General features: G+C 39.0%; 1 non-coding gene across 1 annotated transcript; it reads right to left on the bottom strand.

The window, feature by feature from the left end:
* Nucleotides 1-2,625: 2,625 nt before the first annotated feature.
* Nucleotides 2,626-2,729, bottom strand: LOC130972128 (small nucleolar RNA R71). The gene has a single exon (XR_009083325.1). It is a non-coding gene; the product is annotated as a small nucleolar RNA R71 (small nucleolar RNA).
* Nucleotides 2,730-18,557: the final 15,828 nt, after the last annotated feature.

Raw genomic sequence — 18,557 nt, 5'->3', positions numbered from 1 at the left:
ATCCTCTCAGTGAAAATACGTCCCTGATGCTCTTGTCACAGCATAGGCTAATCAGCTGTCGGTTCTCGTCAGGCCAGAATAAAATCCATCGATCCTTTGCTCTGTCACTAACGCCCTGCCTGCTAGGTTTGAAGCACGTCACGTCATTCAATCATTGAATCCTACTCAGAATACCACAGACAAGGTTTAGACCTTCCGGTTCTCTTGAATGCCGCCATCATTCTTGCCTATACCACGAAGATTCCAGTTAAAGAATCCAAGAGATATTCACTAGAGCCTCGTATGCTTGTAGAACAAGAGTGGTTGTCAGTCACTTTGTTCATGAGTGAGAATGATGATGAGTGTCACAGATCATCACCTTCATCAAGTTGAAGAACAAGTGATATCTTGGACAAAGAACAAGCGGAATTGAATAGAAGAACAATAATAATTGCATTAATACTCGAGGTACAGCAGAGCTCCACACCTTAATCTATGGTGTGTAGAAACTCCACCGTTGAAAATACATAAGAACAAGGCCGTTGAGAGCCCAGGATGTCTACTTTCCAACGCCGTTGAGAGCGCGCCAATTGGGCTTCTGTAGCTCCAGAAAATCCACTTCGAGTGCAGGGAGGTCAGAATCCAACAGCATCTGCAGTCCTTTTGAGTCTCTGGATCAGATTTTTCTCAGATCCCTCAATTTCAGCCAGAAAATACCTGAAATCACAGAAAAACACACAAACTCATAGTAAAGTCCAGAAAAGTGAATTTTAACTAAAAACTAATAAAAATATAATAAAAACTAACTAAAAGATACTAAAAACATACTAAAAACAATGCCAAAAAGCATACAAATTATCCGCTCATCACAAGGCTTGGCTGGCCATTGGCCATGTCTAGTGTTTTGGACCGAAGCTTTCTTTGAAAGCTTGGCTGGCTGTGAAGCCATGTCTAATTCCTGGACCGGAGTCTTAGACTAGCATTGCAATGATTCCTGGAAATTCAAATTGAGAATTCTGAAACCTTTATTTTCTGTTTTCACATAATTTTCGAAAAAAAGCACAAAAAAAAAATTTTAAAATCATAAAAATCAAAAATACTTTATGTTTCTTGCTTGAGTCTAGTGTCTAATCTTAAGTTTGGTGCCTTGCATGCCTTGTTTATTTGATCTTGGTTCTATTTTCAAGTCAATAGTACAGGGGACTGAAGATTCAGAACATGCAGCAGAGGAATTACACAGAAAAGCTGGGCGTTCAAAACGCCCAGTGAAGAAGGACAGACTGGCGTTTAAACGCCAGCCAGGGTACCTGGTTGGGCGTTTAACGCCCAAAAAGGTAGCATTTTGGGCGTTAAACGCCAGAATGGATACCATTCTGGGCGTTTTAACGCCAGGAGGCACAAGAGGGAAGATTTTTGTTTTTCAAATCAATTTTTTTTTCAAGTTTTTCAAAGTTTTTCAAAATCAAATCTTTTTCAAATCATATCTTTTCAATCAAATGTTTTCAAAATCAATTTCTTTCCTTTTTCAAGATACTTGCTAACAATTAATGATTTGATTGACCTCTCAAGTTTGTTACCTTTTCTGTTGAGAAGTTTAATGTTTGAATCATATCTTTTCTTGTTAGGCAAGTCATTAATTTTTAAAATCAAATCTTTTTAAAATGTTTTTCAAATCATCTTCTCAATCACATCTTTTTAAAACCATAACTTTTCATCATATCTTTTTAATCACATCTTTTAAAAACCAATCATATCTTCTCAACCATATCTTTTCAAAATAGTTTTTCAATCAAATCTTTTTAATTTCTAATTTCAAAATCTTTTTCAAAAATCACTTTACTCCTTTTCCCACTCTTGTTTTCGAAAATCATTAGTGTTTTTCAAATGTTTTCAAAATCTTTTACTTAATTTTCGAAAATTACTTCCCCTCTTCTCACATCCTTCTATTTATGGAGTATCACTCCTTCTTAATGCACAATTCAACTCTATCTAATCAAGTTCGAATTCTTCTACCTCCTTCTTCTATTTTTCTTTTTCTCTGACACCTCAAGGAATCTCTATACTGTGACATAGAGGATTCCACATTTTCTTGTTCTCTTCTCTTTCATATGAGCAGGAGCAGAGACAAAGGCATTCTTGTTGAAGCTGACCCTGAACCTGAAAGGACCTTGAAGCGAAAGCTAAGAGAACTAAGGCACAACTCTCTGTTGAGGACCTGACCGATTCTTCAAAGAAGAAGAACCCATGGCAGCCGAAAACAACAACAATGCCAACAATGCAAGGAAGGTGCTGGGTGACTTTACTGCACCTACTCCCGACTTCTATGGGAGAAGCATCTCTATCCCTGCCATGGAGCAAACACTTTGAGCTTAAGCCTCAATTAGTTTCTCTAATGCAACAGAATTGCAAGTTCCATGGACTTCCATTGGAAGATCCTCATCAGTTTTAGCTGAGTTCTTGCAAATCTGTGACACAGTCAAGACTAATGGGGTTGACCCTGAGGTCTACAGACTGATGCTATTCCCTTTTGCTGTAAAGACAGAGCTAGAATATGGTTGGAACTCACAACCTAAAGAAAGCCTGGACTCTTGGGAAAAGCTAGTCAATGCCTTCTTGGCAAAGTTCTTTCCACCTCAAAAATTGAGTAAGCTTAGAGTGGAAGTCCAAACCTTCAGACAGAAGGATGGTGAATCCCTCTATGAAGCTTGGGAAAGATACAAACAATTAATCAGAAAGTGTCCCTCATGCTTTCTGAATGGAGCATCATAGGTATTTTCTATGATGGTCTCTCTGAACTATCCAAGATGTCTTTGGATAGCTCTGCTGGAGGATCTCTTCATCTGAAGAGACGCCTACAGAGGCTCAAGAGCTCATTGAAATGGTTGCAAATAACCATTCATGTACACTTCTGAAAGAAATCCTGTAAACATGGGACAAGTTCAGAAGAAAGGAGTTCTTGAGATTGATACTCTGAATGCCATTTTGGCTCAGAATAAGATTGACTCAACAAGTCAATTTGATTTCTCAAAGTCTGTCTGGAATGCAAATGCACCAAGCAGTACTAAGGAGCTTCCTCTGAAGAAGAAGCTTATGATCCTGAGAACCCTTCAATGGAAGAGGTGAATTACCTAGAGAACCCTATGGAAACACCTATAATTCTTCATGGAGAAATCACCCAAATTTCTCATGGAAGAATCAGAGAGACCTCAACAAGGTTTCAACAATAATGGTGGAAAGAACAGGTTTAGCAATGGCAAGCCTTTTCCATCATCTTCTCAGCAACAGACAGAGAATTCTAAGCAGAACCCCTCTGACTTAACAACCATGGTCTCTGATCTAATCGAAACCACTCAAAGTTTCATGACTGAAACAAGGTCCTCCATTAGGAATTTGGAGGCACAAGTGGACAGCTGAGCAAGAAAGTTACTGAACTCCCTCCTAGTACTCTCCCAAGTAATACAGAAGAAAATCCAAAAGGAAAGTGCAAAGCCATAACCATGGCCGAATCTGAGAGGAAAGAGAGGAAGTGGACGCCACTGGGAAGGCCTCAATGGGCGTGCACTGACCTCCATGAGTTCCCTAGTGAGGAACCATGGAATCTGAGGCTCAAATGAGACCATAGAGATTCCATTGGATTTACTTCTGCCATTCATGAGCTCTGATGAGTTCTTCTTCCTCTGAAGAGGATGAGTATGTCACTGAAGAGCAAGTTGCTAAATACCTTGGAGCAATCATGAAGCTAAATGACAAGTTATTTGGAAATGAGACTTGGGAGAATGAACCTCCTTTGCTCACCAAAGAACTGGATGACTTGTCTAGGCAAAAATTACCTCAAAAGAAACAAGATCCTGGGAAGTTTTCATACCTTTGCACCATAGGCACCATGACCTTCAAGAAGGCTCTGTGTGACTTAGGGTCAAGTGTAAACCTCATGCCTCTCTCTGTAATGGAGAAGCTAGGGATCTTTGAGGTACAAGCTGCAAGAATCTCACTAGAGATGGCAGGCAACTCAAGAAAACAAGCTCATGGACTTGTAGAGGATGTTTGGTGAAGATTGAGGACCTTACATCCCTACTGATTTCATAGTCCTAGAGACTGGGAAGTGCATGGATGAATCCATCATCCTTGGCACCCTTCCTAGCCACAGCAAAGGCTGTGATTGATGTTGATGGAGGTGAACTGATCATTCAAGTGAATGAAATCCTTTGTGTTTAAGGCTCAAGGATATCCCTCTGTCACCATGGAGAGGAAGCATGAAGAGCTTCTCTCCAATCAGAGTCAAACAGAGCCCCCACAGTCAAACTCTAAGTTTGGTGTTGGGAGGCCACAACCAAACTCTAAGTTTGGTGTTGGGAGGCCACAACCAAACTCTAAGTTTGGTGTTGGGAGGCCACAACCAAACTCTAAGTTTGGTGTTGAACCCCCACATTCAAACTCTAAGTTTGGTGTTGGGAGGTTCCAACATTGCTCTGAGAAAAATATGAGGCTCCATGAGAGCCCTCTGTCAAGCTACTGACATTAAAGAAGCGCTTGTTGGGAGGCAACCCAATGTTATATTTTATCTATTTTCCTTTGTTGTTTTATTTTTTTTAGGTTGATGATCATAAGAAGTCACAAAATCAATTGAAAAAGCAAAAACAGAATGAAAAACAGGAAGAAAAACAGCACACCTGGAGAAGAACCCACTGGCTTTAAATGCTAGTGAGGCTAGCAGTTGGGCGTTTAACGCCCAGTCTGGCACCATTCTGGGCGTTTAACGCCAGAGGGCACCAGACTGGCGTTAAACGCCAGAAAAGGGCAAGAAACCTGGCGTTAAACGCCAGGAATGGGCATCAGCCCGCGTTTAACGCCAGAAATGGCTCAAAACGTGATTTTGAATGCCATTTGGTGCGGGATGACTTTTTCCTTGACACCACAGGATCTGTGGACCCCACAGGATCCCCACCAACCCACCACCTCTCTCTTCTTCTTCACCCATTCACCAATCACCTCAATACCTCTTCCCCAAAAACCCTTCACCTATCAACTCCCATCTTTCTCTTCACCACTCACATCCATCCTTCATAAAACCCCACCTACCTCACCCTTCAAATTCAAACCACTTTCCTCCCAAACCCACCCATAATGGCCGAACCCTATCCCCCCTCTCTCCTATAAATACCCTTCTTCACTCCTTCATTTTCACACAACCTAAACACCACTTCTCCCCCTCCTTGCCGAATACATAAGCCACTCCCTTCTTCCTCATTTCTTCTTCTTCTACTCTTCTTCTTTCTTCGTTGCTCGAGGACGAGCAAACCTTTTTAAGTTTGGTGTGGTAAAAGCGTTGCTTTTTCGTTTTTCCATAACCATTTAGGCATCCAAGGCCGGAGAAACCTCTAGAAAGAGGAAAGGGAAGGCAAAAGCTTCCACCTCCGAGTCATGGGAGATAGATAGATTCATCTCAAGGGTGCATCAAGACCACTTCTATGAAGTTGTGCCTTGAAGAAGGTGATCCCCGAGGTCCCCTTTTCACTCAAAAAGGGTGAATATCCGGAGATCCGCCATGAGATCCGAAGAAGAGGTTGGGAAGTGCTTACCAACCCCATTCAACAAGTCAGAATCTTGATGGTTCAAGAGTTCTATGCCAATGCATGGATCACCAAGAACCATGATAAAGTGTGAACCCGATCCAAAGAATTATCTCACTATGGTTCGGGGGAAATACTTGGATTTTAGTCCGGAAATGTAAGGTTAGCATTCAACTTGCCCATGATGCAAGGAGATGAACATCCTTACACTAGAAGGGTTAACTTTGATCAAAGGTTGGACCAAGTCCTCACAGTCATATGTGAAGAGGGCGCAATGGAAGAGAGATTCAAGAGGGAAGCCGGTTCAATTGAGAAGGCATGACCTCAAGCCCATGGCTAGAGGATGGTTGGAGTTTATTCAACGCTCAATCATTCCCACTAGCAACCGGTCCGAAGTTACTCTAGACCGAGCCATCATGATTCATAGCATCATGATTGGAGAAGAAGGGAAGTTCATGAGGTCATAGCCCAAGAACTCTACAAGGTGGCGGACAAGTCTTCCACCTTGGCAAGGTTAGCCTTCCCTCATCTCATTTGTCACCTCTGTTATTCAGTTGGAGTTGACATAGAGGGAGACACCCCTATTGATGAGGACAAGCCCATCACTAATAAGAGGATGGAGCACACAAGAGACCCACTCATCCTGAGATCCCTGAGATTCCTCAAGGGATGCAACTTTCCTCCACAAGACTATTGGGAGCACTAAACACCTCCCTAGGAGAATTGAGTTCCAACATGGGACAACTAAGGGTGGAGCACCAAGAACACTCCATTCTCCTCCATGAAATTAGAGAAGATCAAAGAATCATGAGATAGGAGCAACAAAGACAAGGAAGAGACATTGAGGAGCTCAAGCACTCCATAAGACCTTCAGAGGAAGAACAAGCCGCCATCACTAAGGTGGACCCGTTCTTTAATCTCCTTGTTCTTTATTTTCTTTTTTTCGAATTTTAGTGCTTATGTTTATCTATGTTTGTGTCTTATGATCATTAGTGTCTATGCCTTAAAGTTATGAGTGTCCTATGAATCCATCACCTTTCTTAAACAATGTTCTTAATTGAAAAGAATAGAATGCATGAATTTTGAATTTATAGCAGTTTATTATTTTGATGTGGTGGCAACACTTTTGTTCTCTGAATGTATGCTTGAACAGTGCATATATTTTGAATTTGTGGTTCATGAATGTTGGCTCTTGAAAGAATGATGAAAAAGGAGACATGTTATTGAGGATCTGAAAAATCATAAAAATGATTCTTGAAGCAAGAAAAAGCAGTGAATACAAAAAAAAGAGAAGAAAGCAAGCGAAAAAAAAAAACCGAAAAAAAAAAGAAAAAAAAAGGAGAAAGAAAAAGAAAGAAATAAAGTTGTGATCCAAGGCAATAAGAGTGTGCTTAAGAACCCTGGACACCTCTAATTGGGGACTTTAGCAAAGCTGAGTCACAATCTGAAAAGGTTCACCCAATTATGTGTCTGTGGCATGTATGTATCCGGTGGTAATACTGGAAGACAGAGTGCTTTGGGCCACGACCAAGACTCATGAAGTAGCTGTGTTCAAGAATCATCATACTTAACTAGGAGAATCAATAACACTATCTGGATTCTAAGTTCCTAAAGAAGTCAATCATTCTGAATTCCAAAGGATAAAGTGAGATGCCAAAACTATTCAGAGGCAAAAAGCTAAAAGCCCCGCTCATCTAATTAATACTGATCTTCATAGATATTTTTGAAATTCATTGCATATTCTCTTCTCTTTATCCTATTTTGATTTTCAGTTGCTTGGGGACAAGCAACAATTTAAGTTTGGTGTTGTGATGAGCGGATAATTTGTACGCTTTTTGGCATTGTTTTTAGTATGTTTTTAGTATCTTTTAGTTAGTTTTTAGTATATTTTTATTAGTTTTTAGTTAAAATTCACTTTTCTGGACTTTACTATGAGTTTGTGTGTTTTTCTGTGATTTCAGGTATTTTCTGGCTGAAATTGAGGGATCTGAGCAAAAAATCTGATTCAGAGACTGAAAAGGACTGCAGATGCTGTTGGATTCTGACCTCCCTGCACTCGAAGTGATTTTCTGGAGCTACAGAAGCCCAATTGGCGCGCTCTCAACGGCGTTGGAAAGTAGACATCCTGGGCTTTCCAGCAATATATGATAGTCTATACTTTGCCCAAGATTTGATGGCCCAAACCGGCGTTCAAAGTCACCCTCAGGAATTCCAGCGTTAAACGCCGGAACTGGCACCAAAATGGGAGTTAAACGCCCAAACTGGCATAAAAGCTGGCGTTTAACTCCAAGAAGAGTCTCTACACGAAAATGCTTCATTGCTCAGCCCAAGCACACACCAAGTGGGCCCGGAAGTGGATTTTTATGTCATTTACTCATCTCTGTACACCCTAGGCTACTAGTTTTCTATAAGTAGGACCTTTTACTATTGTATTTTCATCTAGGAATCTTTTGATCACTTTAGATCTCTAGATCATCTTTGGACGTCTAGTTCTTAGATTATTGGGAGGCTGGCCTCACGGCCATGCCTAGACCTTGCTCTTATGTATTTTCAACGGTGGAGTTTCTACACACCATAGATTAAGGTGTGGAGCTCTGCTGTACCTCGAGTATTAATGCAATTACTATTGTTCTTCTATTCAATTCCGCTTGTTCTTATTCCAAGATATCACCTGTTCTTCAACTTGATGAATGTGATGATCCGTGACACTCATCATCATTCTCACTTATGAACAAAGTGACTGACAACCACTCTTGTTCTACAAGCATACGAGGCTTAGTGAATATCTCTTGGATTCCTGATACACGATGCATGGTTGATCGCCTGACAACCGAGTGCTCGCCTGACAAACGAGCCAGCCATTCCGTGAGATCAGAGTCTTCGTGGTATAGGCGAGAACTGATGGCAGCATTCAAGAGAATCCGGAAGGTCTAACCTTGTCTGTGGTATTCTGAGTAGGATTCAATGATTGAATGACTGTGACGTGCTTCAAACTCCTAGGAGGCGGGGCGTTAGTGACAGACGCAAAAGAATCGATGGATTTTATTCCGGCCTGACCGAGAACCGACAGCTGATTACCCATGCTGTGACAGAGCATAGGCAACGTTTTCACTGAGAGGATGGGAGGTAGCCACTGACAACGGTGAAACCCTACATGAGCTTGCCATGGAAAGGAGTAAGAAGGATTGGATGAAGACAGTAGGAAAGCAGAGAGACGGAAGGGAAGGCATCTTCATACACTTATCTGAAGCTCTCACCAATGATATACATAAGTATCTCTATCTTTATCTTTATGCTTTATTCATCATCTATACCCATTTGAGTCTGCCTGACTGAGATTTACAAGGTGACCATAGCTTGCTTCATACCAACAATCTCCGTGGGATCGACCCTTACTCGCGTAAGGTTTATTACTTGGACGACCCAGTGCACTTGCTGGTTAGTTGTGCGGAGTTGTGTTTATGCCATGGTATTGAGCACCAAGTCTTTGGAGCCATTACCGGGGATTGTTCTGTGTAAAAGTAGCGATCACAATTTCGTGCACCAGCCATCTCCTCTTCTTTTTCGAAAATTTCTGTCAGGTTGTCTCTGGATTGTTGTAATTTAGCTTCTCTTAGTTTCCTCTTCAGAGTCCTTTCAGGTTCAGGATCTGCTTCAACAAGAATGTTCTTGTCCTTGCTCCTGCTCATATGAAATAGAAGGGAACAGAAAATAATAATAGGGATCCTCTTTACCACAGTAAAGAGATTCCTTTATGTTAGAAGAAGAAGAAACGAATAGAAGAAGGAAAAAGTAAGAATCCAAACACAAGGGTAAAGATAGGTTCAGATTCTTGAGATGAAGAGTGATGTGCGGAAAACGATCCGACACAAAACTCACCGGCAAGTGTACCGGGTCGCATCAAGTAATAATAACTCACATGAGTGAGGTCGATCCCACAGGGATTGAAGGATTGAGCAATTTTTGTTTAGTGGTTGATTTAGTCAAGCGAATCAAGTATTGGTTGAGTGTTTTGTATCCAACAGTAATTAAACAACAGGAAATGTAAAGGGAGAGGGATGAATTGCAGAAATTAAAGAAAACTGAAAGTAAAAGAGCTGAATCTTAAAGAACAAGAAATTAAATGACTGAAACTTAAAATGCAAGAAATGTAAATTGCAGTAACTTAAAGAGCAAGAAATATAAATTGCAATAATGAAAAGGGATTTGAGGATTGGGACTTCAGAATTTAAGCAATGGAAATTAAATTGCAGCAAGTAATAAAGCAGAAGATGAATTAGAAATACTTAAAATTCAAACAGAGAATGGAATTGAATTGCAGCAGAGGTTCACAGAAGAACCAAAAGGAAGATGTGATCTCAGGACTCCAGAGACTAGATAGCAAAGTCTAGATCTCAATTGCCTTCCCAGATCCAAATTCTCAAAGCAATTAACAAGAAGTTGAAGAAGAAACAGTAAAGGGAATGTAATTGAACTTAATTATGCAGAGAAGAAATTAAAGAGTTCTTGAGTGGAGATTGAGACAGAATTTCCTCAATTCTTAACACCCAAGACTCAAACAAGAAAAGTAAAAATGCTCAAGCAAGAACAAGGAAGAAGAGAGATCAATTCTCCTCCCCAATTCTCAGAGATCCTAGTTCCTAGCTCTCAATGAAATCTCCAAAATTCAAAAGAAAGTTCAAAAATCCAAAGAAGGTTCAAAAGTCAAAAGTGAAAAGAAAGGTCCTAATTACATCAAACTATCCCCTATTTATACACTTTCTATTCTTGGATTTTGGAATTTGGATGGGCTTTTGATTTGGTGAAGAAATGAATTAAATTGGATTTTTAATCCAATTTTCAGCCCATGAAAAGTTGCTTCCAGGAGGCTGCCCTGCCCTTGTGGAGGGCAGGGCAGGAATTGATGTGTGCGGCCTTGGTGCGAGCGTAGTGTGCGAGTTGGTGCTGCAGGATGCTGCCCTGCCCTTGTGGAGGGCAGGGCAGAAATTTTTGGTGCGCCAGATTTGTTGCCCGTGCGTGCGCTATGTTGCTGCCGAAGCTCCTTGGTGCGCCAGTCTTGTGTGCGTGTGTGCATCACCAAAAATGCTGCCCTGCCCTTGTGGAGGGCAGGGCAATGTGCCAAGGTTGAAGCTCCGTGTTCGAGACTCGGGTGACGCGCACGCTACCTCTTTTCCTTGATTTTCTTGGCACCAAAGTAAGGCTTAGTTCCTTGCTTCCTCATGGTGCCGTGTTCGATCCTTGTGGCAAGCATTGGTGAGCTTCTCCCTTGAATTAATTCCTTTGATGAGCCCGATATTGCCCTTGTGGAGGGCAGGGCAGAATTTTTGCTCCCTTTGATCCATGGCACCAATTTGTGCTCCGCCCTTGAGGAGGGCAGGGCAGTGTTCCCTCTCAAAGTTTGCTTCCTTATGTTGCCCTCCTTGAGGGCAGTGTGCCCTTGTGGAGGGCAATGCTTGCTTCCTCCCTTCCATGCGCCACACTTTTTCTCTCTTGGGCCACGCTTTCCTTTTTTCTTTCTTTCTTCACCTACAATAAACCAAAACAACCACTCAAAGTATCACTAAATTCACAAGGCTTATAAATCAATTAAAAATCAATTAAATTCAGCTTAAACCTCATGAGTTAACATTAATTTCATGGTGGTTGTTTGATTTAAAGAAGTTATGCATTTTCACTCCAAATCACTTACTTAGGATGCAAGAAAGTGCATAAAGACTAATAAAACAAGTGAAATTAGCTTGAAAATGGGTATATGATGACCTGTCATCACAACACCAAACTTAAATCTTGCTTGTCCCCAAGCAAGCATCAAAACTAAGAGAAAATGAAATGAACAAGAAAAGAAAACATATCCTTATTAGGCATATAGCAAAATTTGATTCATAGGGTTTTTATGCAGATAATGATAACTCAATTATTGTTGCTGTTACATAATATACATTCTTCCTCAAAGGCTTGCTAAACTTGCTGTTATAAGGTTTATTCTTTCTTTGCTCCCTTGCTAACTTTTCTTTTCTCATGTTGTTTATCAAGCTTATTATTCTTGAAGGCTTTGTGTCTAATGTTGTAGTAGTAGCCTTTGGCTTTATTTTTAAATCAACATCTTCCACCACAGACACATGGCTCACTACTTCTTCCTAGGATCATTGATGCCCAGCATCTCTTTGGATAACTAAATGTTCTGTATCTAGGTTGCTCTTTATTGTAGACTTTCAATTGGCCATCCCAAATCAGTTGATCTAAGTGACCAGGTTTTAAAATACCCCTTAGAATTTACTTATCCAAGCATATCCTAGTACAAGAACACCACAGGCATGTGTCCTAGGGTCCAAGCTATTGGTGTCCAGCCTTTATTCTTTGTTTTTCTTGCCACATTGGCTTTTTCTTCTTCCTTTTCTTTCTATTTTATTTTTGTTCTCAAGGGTTTTTTTCTTTATTGATAGGAACCTTCATAACAGCAAGCTAGCTCACACTTTAATGAAAATGACATTATGCAGCAATTATTTTATGAGTTATGCATTTAATCTAACACATGCACCACCATTAACTTCCATTCTAACTTATGCAACATTGGATATTTACTTTCTAATTCAAACAATTCTCTTTTATTCAAGCATATGGGAAACAAAACAAAATTCAAGCTAAGTGATGAATGACAAGCATCATGCAGATTATCATACTTAATCAAACAACTTCACTTGCAGCTAGATAAACACTTTAGCAGGATATATAATGGTTCCCATGTTAAAACACTTCACAGTAGCAAGGATTAAGTTTAGATACAACCTTTGAAGTTGCAGCCCTTTGATTCTTCCCTCTGTTGTGTTCTCTTTGAGTTAAGATGCATAATATCTTCAATTGTTGACTCATGTCCTGCATCATTCTCAAAAGTTGCTTGCTTCTCAAGCCCTTAAGTGTATGGTTAGTATGCATAAATTGAGTGTGGCTCTTGGATTTATTTTGGTGTGTGAACACCAAACTTAATTGATTGCCACTACCTCCGATGCAACAAGTTAACCATATGTGAAACCTTGTGTTCTTGCTAAAGGTTATGGGATTAAAGCTAGAAAGCAGTTAAATAGTTGAATAATTTGTTCGATTGCTTGGAGCTAGCATTATGCAAGAGGTGAGAATGTGCTTTTAAATGAGATTTTTGGTGGAACACCAAACTTAGAATCTTTCATTCTCCCTTAAATTGTTTTGGTGTGCAACACCAAACTTAGCTCCTTGCAATGCATACCAATTATTCAACCTCTTTATTGAAAAAAAACTATGAAAAGAGAACTACCTCAGGTTGGGTTGCCTCCCAACAAGCGCTTCTTTATTGTCACTAGCTTGACATCTTCTATTTTTACTTCAAGAAGGGTTTAGATTCTGAACCTCTTTTTCCTTGTCCCATTGTCCTCCTAGGTATAGCTTTGCTCTGTGACCATTTGCTGTGAATCGACTCTTTGTTGCTTCGTCCAGCAATTCAATACTCCCATAAGGAAAGACCTTAGTTACCAAATACGGACCAGTCCACTTAGATTTAAGCTTGCCAGGGAATATTTTGAGTCGTGAGTTGTACAAGAGTACTTGTTGCCCAGGTTTGAATTCTTTCTTCAAGATCTTCCTGTCATGCCACCTCTTGGCTTTTTCCTTGTATATCTTGGTATTTTCATAAGCTTCTAGCCTAAATTCATCCAGCTCATTTAACTGCAACAACCTTTTCTCCCTTGCTTCATATAAATTTTTAGCCTCCATTTGAGTGAATGTCTGCACCTCAGTCTTCAATCTTATGATCCTTTGAGGGGGATAAAATTTGGCAAGAAACTTGCTCACCAAATCATCCCAAGTGTTGATGCTTTCCTTTGGAAATGTTTCTAGCCATTGAGTGGCTTTGTCTCTGAGAGAGAATGGAAAGAGCAGCAACTTGTAACTGTCGGGAGGCACACCATTGGTTTTGACAGTGTCACAAATCCTTAAAAAGGTAGATAGATGTTGATTCGGATCCTCCAATGGCCCTCCTCCAAAAGAACAGTTGTTTTGGACCAGTGTGATGAGTTGTGGCTTTAGTTCAAAGTTGTTTGCATTGACATTGGGGGTAAGAATGCTCTCCCACAGTGTCTAGCATTTGCAAATGTGTAGGAAGCCAGTACTCTTCTTTGTTGTGGGTTATTGTTGGCCCCTCCTTCTGGTTGATTGGGATTTGATGGATCTCCTTCCATTTCTTGGAATTCCTCCTCAGATTCTTCCTCTCCAATGACGTTCTTCCCTCTTTCATCTCTTCTTATTCTTCGAAGAGTTCTTTGGTCAAGTTCAGAGAGAATGGGGGAAGTTCTTCCTGTACCTGACATACAAACGCACAATAAGAAACACAAAGATCCAGAAAAACCAGTGAAACTTCAATCTATTGCTAGAATGAAGTTTTCGTTAGTTTGAGCAAAAATTCAAACAGTTAGTGTGTTAAAAAAATAAAGAAACAGAAAAGAAAAAGTGCTTGATCTAGACCTCCACTTCACTTAATCATTGTCAATCTATTTCAATCCCCGGCAACGGCGCCAAAAACTTGATGTGCGGAAAATGATCCGACACAAAACTCACCGGCAAGTGTACCGGGTCGTATCAAGTAATAATAACTCACATGAATGAGGTCGATCCCACAGGGATTGAAGGATTGAGCAATTTTTGTTTAGTGGTTGATTTAGTCAAGCGAATCAAGTATTGGTTGAGTGTTTTGTATCCAACAGTAATTAAACAACAGGAAATGTAAAGGGAGAGGGATGAATTGCAGAAATTAAAGAAAACTGAAAGTAAAAGAGCTGAATCTTAAAGAACAAGAAATTAAATGACTGAAACTTAAAATGCAAGAAATGTAAATTGCAGTAACTTAAAGAGCAAGAAATATAAATTGCAATAATGAAAAGGGATTTGAGGATTGGGACTTCAGAATTTAAGCAATGGAAATTAAATTGCAGCAAGTAATAAAGCAGAAGATGAATTAGAAATACTTAAAATTCAAACAGAGAATGGAATTGAATTGCAGCAGAGGTTCACAAAAGAACCAAAAGGAAGATGTGATCTCAGGACTCCAGAGACTAGATAGCAAAGTCTAGATCTCAATTGCCTTCCCAGATCCAAATTCTCAAAGCAATTAACAAGAAGTTGAAGAAGAAACAGTAAAGGGAATGTAATTGAACTTAATTATGCAGAGAAGAAATTAAAGAGTTCTTGAGTGGAGATTGAGACAGAATTTCCTCAATTCTTAACACCCAAGACTCAAACAAGAAAAGTAAAAATGCTCAAGCAAGAACAAGGAAGAAGAGAGATCAATTCTCCTCCTCAATTCTCAGAGATCTCAGTTCCTAGCTCTCAATGAAATCTCCAAAATTCAAAAGAAAGTTCAAAAATCCAAAGAAGGTTCAAAAGTCAAAAGTGAAAAGAAAGGTCCTAATTACATCAAACTATCCCCTATTTATACACTTTTTATTCTTGGATTTTGGAATTTGGATGGGCTTTTGATTTGGTGAAGAAATGAATTAAATTGGATTTTTAATCCAATTTTCAGCCCATGAAAAGTTGCTTCCAGGAGGCTGCCCTGCCCTTGTGGAGGGCAGGGCAGGAATTGATGCGTGCGGCCTTGGTGCGAGCGTGGTGTGCAAGTTGGTGCTGCAGGATGCTGCCCTGCCCTTGTGGAGGGCAGGGCAGAAATTTTTGGTGCGCCAGATTTGTTGCCCGTGCGTGCGCTATGTTGCTGCCGAAGCTCCTTGGTGCGCCAGTCCTGTGCGCGTGTGTGCATCACCAAAAATGCTGCCCTGCCCTTGTGGAGGGCAGGGCAATGTGTCAAGGTTGAAGCTCCGTGTTCGAGACTCAGGTGACGCGCACGCTACCTCTTTTCCTTGATTTTCTTGGCACCAAAGTAAGGCTTAGTTCCTTGCTTCCTCATGGTGCCGTGTTTGATCCTTGTGGCAAGCATTGGTGAGCTTCTCCCTTGAATTAATTCCTTTGATGAGCCCGATATTGCCCTTGTGGAGGGCAGGGCAGAACTTTTGCTCCCTTTGATCCATGGCACCAATTTGTGCTCCGCCCTTGAGGAGGGCAGGGCAATGTTCCCTCTCAAAGTTTGCTTCCTTATGTTGCCCTCCTTGAGGGCAGTGTGCCCTTGTGGAGGGCAATGCTTGCTTCCTCCCTTCCATGCGCCACACTTTTTCTCTCTTGGGCCACGCTTTCCTTTTTTCTTTCTTTCTTCACCTACAATAAACCAAAACAACCACTCAAAGTATCACTAAATTCACAAGGCTTATAAATCAATTAAAAATCAATTAAATTCAGCTTAAACCTCATGAGTTAACATTAATTTCATGGTGGTTGTTTGATTTAAAGAAGTTATGCATTTTCACTCCAAATCACTTACTTAGGATGCAAGAAAGTGCATAAAGACTAATAAAACAAGTGAAATTAGCTTGAAAAATGGGTATATGATGACCTGTCATCAAAGAGAAGTGTTAGTAAATAAATAAATAAATAGAAGAAGATGAGGGGGAGAGAATTCAAAAATTAATTTTGAAAAAGGGTTAGTGATTTTCGAAAATTAAGAGAAGAAATAAAATTAAAATTAAAATTTGAAACAATTAATTAATTAAAAAAAGAATTTTAAAAAGGGGTGAGGAATTTTCGAAAATTTGAGAAGGAAAAGTAGTTAGGTGGTTTTGAAAAAGATAAGAAACAAACAAAAAGTCAATTAGTTAGTTGAAAAAGATTTGAAAATTAATTTTGAAAAGATAAGAATATAAGAAGTTAGAAGGGATATTTTGAAATCAAATTTTTGAAAAAGATATGATTTAAAAAGATATGATAAAAAGATATGATTAAAAAGATATGGTTGGAAAATATTTAATTTTTTAAAATTAAAATTAATTGCTTGACTAACAAGAAACTAAAAGATATGATTCTAGAATTTAAAGATTGAACCTTTCTTAACAAGAAAGTAACAAACTTCAAATTTTTGAATAAATCACATTAATTGTTAGTGAAGTTTTTGAAAAATCATGAATTAAAGATAAGAAAAAGATTTTAAAATTCAAATTAAAAATTTTCGAAAAATAGTAAGAAAAATGAAAAAGATTTGATTTTTGAAAAATTTTGAAAATATAAGATTTTTAAAATTGAAAATTTGACTTGACTTATAAGAAATAGCTAAGTTTTAAAAATTTTTGACTAAATCAACTCAAATTTTCGAAATTTTGAGAGAAATAAGGAAAAGATATATTTTTTATTTTTGAATCTTTAATGATGAGAGGAAAAAAACATAAAAATGACCCAAAACATGAAAATTTTTGGATCAAAACCAATGATGCATGCAAGAACACTATGAATGTCAAGATGAACACCAAGAACACTTTAAAGATCAAGATGAACATCAAGATTTGTTTTTGAAAAATTTTCAAGAAAAGAAAAACATGCAAGACACCAACTTAGAAATTTTTTATTGCTTAGACACTATGAATGCAAAAATGCACATGAAAAACAACAAACGACACAAAACAAGAAAATATCAAGATCAAACAAGAAGACTTATCAAGAACAACTTGAAGTCATGAAGAACACATGTATGAATTTTTGAAAAATGCATAATTTTTTTAAAACATTCAATTGACACCAAACTTAAAAATTGACCCTAGACTCAAACAAGAAATACAAAATATTTTTGATTTTTATGATTTTATTAATTTTTTTGGATTTTTGTAATAAATTTTTCGAAAACATATTTTGGAAAAAGGAAGTAATGAATCCAAAGTCCTCAATTAGAATTTCAGGAATCATGTAATGTTAGTCAAAAGCTCCGGTCCAAGAATTAGACATGGCTTTACAGCCAACCAGGCTTCAACATGTTACATGAAACTCTAGAATTCATTCTTAAAAACTCTGAAAATTTTCGAAAACAGGTGATAAATTTTTGAAAGATTTTTGAAAATTTTTTTTTGAAAATAAAACAAAAAGAAAATTACCTAATCTGAGGAACAAGATGAACCGTTAGTTGTCCAAACTCGAACAATCCCCGGCAACGGCGCCAAAAACTTGGTGCACGAAATTGTGATATCTAATAATGGCATTCAACTTGGTATGCGCATCTACTAACTCAGCACTTTCTTCACAACTTCACACAACTAACCAGCAAGTGCACTGGGTCGTCCAAGTAATAAACCTTACGTGAGTAAGGGTCGACCCCACGGAGATTGTTGGCATGAAGCAAGCTATGGTCATCTTGTAAATCTCAGTTAGGCGGATAATAAATGGTTATGGAGTTTTCGAATAATAATAATAAATAAACAGAAAATAAAGATAGAAATACTTATTCAAATCATTGGTGAGAATTTCAGATAAGTGTATGAAGATGCTTTGTCCCTGTTGGATTTCTGCTTTCCTACTGCCTTCCTTCAATCCTTCTTACTCCTTTCCATGGCAAGCTGTATGTAGGGCATCACCGCTGTCAATGGCTACATCCCATCCTCTCAGTGAAAATGGTCCAAATGCTCTGTCACAGCACGGCTAATCATCTATCAGTTCTCGATCATGTCGGAATAGAATCCATTGATTCTTTTGCGTTTGTCATCACGCCCAACAATCGCGAGTTTGAAGCTCGTCACAGTCATTCAATCCCTGAATCCTACTCAGAACACCACAGACAAGGTTTAGACTTTCCAGATTCTCATGAATGCCGCCATCAATTCTAGCTTATACCACGAAGATTCTGATTAAGGAATCCAAGAGATATGCGCTCGGTCTAAGGTAGAATGGAAGTGGTTGTAAGTCACGCGTTCATAGGTGAGAATGATGATGAGTGTCACGGATCATCACATTCGTCATGGTAAAGTGCAACGAATATCTTAGAACAGGAATAAACTGAATTGAATAGAAAATAGTAGTAATTGCATTGAAACTTGAGGTACAGCAGAGTTCCACACCCTTAATCTATGGTGTGTAGAAACTCTACCGTTGAAAATACATAAGTGATAGTGGTTCAGGCAT

The sequence above is a fragment of the Arachis stenosperma genome, chromosome 3 (genome assembly GCF_014773155.1).
Source record: "Arachis stenosperma cultivar V10309 chromosome 3, arast.V10309.gnm1.PFL2, whole genome shotgun sequence".
NCBI classification, from domain to species: domain Eukaryota; kingdom Viridiplantae; phylum Streptophyta; class Magnoliopsida; order Fabales; family Fabaceae; genus Arachis; species Arachis stenosperma.
This window is presented reverse-complemented; position numbering and strand designations above follow the sequence as displayed.